At 46.1% G+C, this 4,523-nt stretch overlaps 1 non-coding gene across 1 annotated transcript; it reads right to left on the reverse strand.

Annotated features, from left to right (window-relative positions):
* Positions 1 to 3,246: 3,246 nt before the first annotated feature.
* On the reverse strand, positions 3,247 to 3,319 carry TRNAV-AAC (transfer RNA valine (anticodon AAC)). Its single transcript has one exon. It is a non-coding gene; the product is annotated as a tRNA-Val (tRNA).
* Between the last annotated feature and the right edge of the window lie 1,204 nt (positions 3,320 to 4,523).

The raw sequence follows: 4,523 nt of genomic DNA on the forward strand, positions 1-4,523 counted from the left end.
CAATTTGACTGAAAGTTCAACAGTTTTTTCATTTTTGTATTTTTTCATTAAATTTATGCACTATTAAATTGAAATACTTGAAAATAGGAATAGAACCTATAAGAGCTCAATCATATAAAAGCATATTTATATATATTCTTTTCTCTGTTGATAAAACTAAATGACTCCAGCAGCATTTACCTACATTAACAGAAGTTACTTTTGAATTTAAGATGTCTCAAAATTTTACATATTTGTATTTTGTGCATTATTTGAAATTTTAAAAATAAACCTACATACTTTAGGGGCTTCCCAGGTGATACTAATGGTAAAGAACCCACCTGCCAATGCAAGGGACACAAGAGATGTGGGGTCTATCCCTGGTTCAGGAAGATTCCCTGGAGGAGGGCATAGCTACCCACTCCATATTCTGGCCTGGAATCCTCTCACGGTCAGAGGAGCCTGGCAGGCTACAGTCACTGGGGTCCAAAAGAGTCAGACAGGACTGAAATGACTTAGCATGAACCCATGCACCTTTTGCTACAGCTTAGAATAATTTAAAAACAGATTTGAAGGAAAACATGCAAAGATGATAACAGTGGTCCCTTCCAGGAGGTGGGACTATGGATGACTGCTTATTTCCTTCTTTAGATATATTTAATATTTGTAATTAAAAAATGAATGACCTGGAAGTGAAAGAACAGAAGAGCTATGGAAGAGGTATTAGAAAGGTGAGAGGAAAGGATAAAAGGGAGGGAAAATCTAGTTCTTGCGGAAGGTGTGTTTAAGTTGGGGATTCAAGGGGAGCAGCTCTTGGAATAAGAAAGGTGTTTGGGAGGCAAGTGGTTCATGAGAATATTGCAGACAATTTTATTCATGTTACGTGACTCCTCCTTGGTGTTTTGTGAAAGACATATACAGTCTTAAATTTCTTGCCAAACATTTTTACCATTTGTGTTCCTCTTTGATGGGCACCATATCCTGTGGAGCCAGGCAGGCTTCCAGTTCAAAATGCTGGTTTCAGATTCCCACTCACTGATTGAGTGACTAGACAAGTTACTTAACCTTCCATATCTGAGGTTTCTCATATGTGAAATGAGGATGATGATATGATAGAAGCCTGTTGAAAGAATAAAGTGAGTACACCCATGTAAAACTTGTAGACCATGCCTGGGCACATGGCACTTTGCATGTCACCACTGAGTGTAAGGTCTTGCATTTGGGCACTGCACTGCATAAAGTCTGGGTGTGGCTTTAAGTTCCTGATACCTTACAGTGGCAGTGGTAGCCTCCTGGGCTAGTGGGATCTGCCAGTTTACTAGTTCATCTAATCAGCTCATCAAAAGAACAGTAGTCCAATTCCTTACCTCAAAAATCCCCCAATTAAAAAAATTAAGGTTTTAAGTGGAAAACCTTCTTACACATGACACAAGACCCAGAATTTTACATAAGATATATATTTATTTATGACTATGTAAAAATTTAAAGTTAAAATATAAGCAGTGCTCCTTACTATGTATATATGTTTGTACACACACAAACACACATGTGAATGATACCAAGTTACATATACCCCAAAGAGTACTCCACTGGCCCCAGTCGGGTTCCCATTCCCACTACCCCACCAACATAACCACTTTCACTGACTGCTTGGCTATTGATCTCCTTATCTCAAAACTAGTATTGATATCGGCACTCAGATTTTCCAGTTTCCCACCCAGACCCTGAAGACCAGCCTGCAAAGGGGAAAGTGAATTTGTGTGTTTCCTTTCCCACCAGTCATCTCCAAGGTAGCCCATAGGTCTTGCATTCACCTGCTAACCCACACCACCCACCTCGCACTTCCTCATGGAACTGGCAAAGGAAAATGCCAGAACAAATGCCAGGCCAGCAGCTTTGCAATTTGGGGTGAACCGGATTCCTGGACACCCCAGTAAAGGGTGGGCATGGCTCCTGAGTGAGGCGCTGCGATGCCCCAACCCAGCGACGGCTCCCACCGCGGTACCAGCCCGCCCCTCTCCCTTCCAGTCCCTTTCTTTCTTCTGGCTCATTCTCTGTTCTCTCCTGGTCTTGTCCTTCCTCGGATGTTTTCGCCGGCCTCACACCTTTCTTTTCCCTAAGTCTAAAGACAGGTAAAGCCTTTAACTGTGTGGATCACGACAAACTGATCTCTTGCCAGCTGCAGCCACACGGACCACACGCACTAAACCGCTGCCCAGAAGCACAAATGGTCGGATGAAGGGATAGCAAACACCAAGAGCCAGCAGCTTCCTTCGGGGGCCCCTCGGCTCAAGCTCCGGGCGTCTCTTGGGCGCAATGCGCGGCGGGGGCGCTCAGGTGACCTTCTGCCCTAGGAACATCTCGGCTTCCCGATGGGAACGAACAGGCTGAGTGGACTGCATCTCTCCAGTTGTCTGGAGAAACGCCGTGCTAGGGACACAATTTTAGAAGGAAACTGCATGCTGTGAAACACAGGTGGCTCTGCCTAGGTCCCTAAGTATGCTGCTTTCGGTGGGAGGGAGGAATAACTTGTCTCAGGTCTGTGTGGCACAATCGGTTAGCACTCTCGGCTGTTAACCGAAAGGCTGGTGGTTCGAGCCCACCCAGGGATTTGTTTCTCTCTTTTAGAATGTAAATGATGTATGATTGCTTCCAGTCTGGGCATCCTCTCCCAAGCTCCACTACTACCCTACTCCACTGTGTCTTGTATACACACACACAGAAGGACGTACGACCAGATAGTACCTGATCCTCAGAGAGGATCTCTGCAGGAAAACAGGTTGACTGGGAATCCTAGAATTCATGAAAGAGTAGGCTCATCATCATCATCATCCTGTAAACTCCTTTTACCAATGAAGTTTCTTCCACTGTTAGTAGTAGTCTCTATTTAACTTTTTCCATATATTTTTCCGAATAATTTTGTTCTATTCTTTTCCTCCGTTTTTCATTCATTGAATCATAGAAAAAGCAAGAGAATTCCAGAAAGACATCTATTTCTGCTTCATTGACTCCGCTAAAGCCTTTGTTTGGATCACAACAAATTGTGGAAAATTCTTCAAGAGATGGGAATAGCAGACGACCTTACCTGCCTCCTGAAAAACCTGTATGCAGGTCAAGGAAAGTTCAAACCAGTCAGGAAAGGAAATCAACACTGAATATTCACTGGAAGGACTGACGGTGAAGCTGAAGTTCCAAGTCTCACTCCACGCGGCAGGCCTTCATTTTATGTTTAAAATATGAATCTAAAAGTTTGCGGGAAAGTGGAGTTGTTTCCGCTCGGTTTCGAACCGGGGACCTTTCGCGTGTTAGGCGAACGTGATAACCACTACACTACGGAAACCATGCGGTTAAGAGTGCGCAGAGACGTACAGAAGAATTGCATATTGGAACACACCTGCCCTTCAAATTTTCAAAGGAAGAGGACTCTGGAAACACAGGCAATCCGTCAAGTAAGGATCTGCAGTTCCTGAAAGAGGCTGATTTAGGGTTCCACGCCTCTCCAGGAGCGAGGTCCCTGTGTGCCAGCTTTGCGCCCAAGCTCAGAGGTCGCCTCCGCTGAGTCCTCAGTTTTCAGGAGCCCTAGCAGCCAGGGGAGTTAGGTGAGTCTGATTTCCAGGCCGCCCGACGTCCTGCAAGGTGGACACAGCCCTTTCAGGCTGCGAATGCGCGCTTTACAGTCCCTCTTCATGGCGCCAGCGGGCAGGGAGCTCGATGCTTTAAATTCCACTCGTGAAATGAATGACATGCCCTCTCCTCTGACCTGCCCTCCCCTCTGCTCCGATGCGCCTGACCCGCGCTCTCTCACAGCCCCATCACAGCACTTCTATGGTGCCGTCGGGTACTGGGCGGGGGTGGGGGCAGGGGTTCCTCAGGAACCACTGAGATAATGCAAGACTTGCATCACATTTTCACGTTTAGCAGGAAGTGCAGCAAGGGCTGAGGCTCAGGTCATTTGTTGAATTCGTTTGCCGACCTGACCCCGCATAAAGCCGCGGAGGAGCCAGGCGCGGTCCACGCAGATCTGACGGTCTTCATTCCTTTCTCATCAAACTTGGGATTATTCTTGAAGGACAGCTTTGCTTTACGTTTTACAATGTCTGAAACGTCTTTTGTTTGCCTTTTATAATTTTCCAGTTCAACATTTCATGGAGAGTGAATTTTAACAGAGAGGTAAAGGCGGTTTTCTCAGAAAGCAGGTGTCTTGAAGAGTTTTCTTGTTCACCTCAAAGCAGGCAGAATTTCTTTTCGCTGAAAGACTTTAATGCAATGTTGTCTGTGTGTTTGTCTGTCTCTGGTTTCCTTTAGAAATAAATCTTCTCAAGTTTAGGGATGCATGTGCCGTTTTTTCCAGCAGTGGCTTTTCTCCTTTTCTTAGGGCGGCGGTCACTGCGTTTCCTTCCCGTCTGAGGTTCAGGGGCTTAAACCCCAGGAAGGCGAACCCAGGGTGCACACCGGCCCCCAGGGCCGCGGGGCTCCGGCTGATTCCGCGTGGATTCCGAGTGCGTCTGGAGGTCTGAGTCCCCAAAGAGGCGGACTTGAAAATG

This window comes from Bos javanicus, chromosome 3 (assembly GCF_032452875.1).
Source record: "Bos javanicus breed banteng chromosome 3, ARS-OSU_banteng_1.0, whole genome shotgun sequence".
Lineage (NCBI taxonomy): Eukaryota > Metazoa > Chordata > Mammalia > Artiodactyla > Bovidae > Bos > Bos javanicus.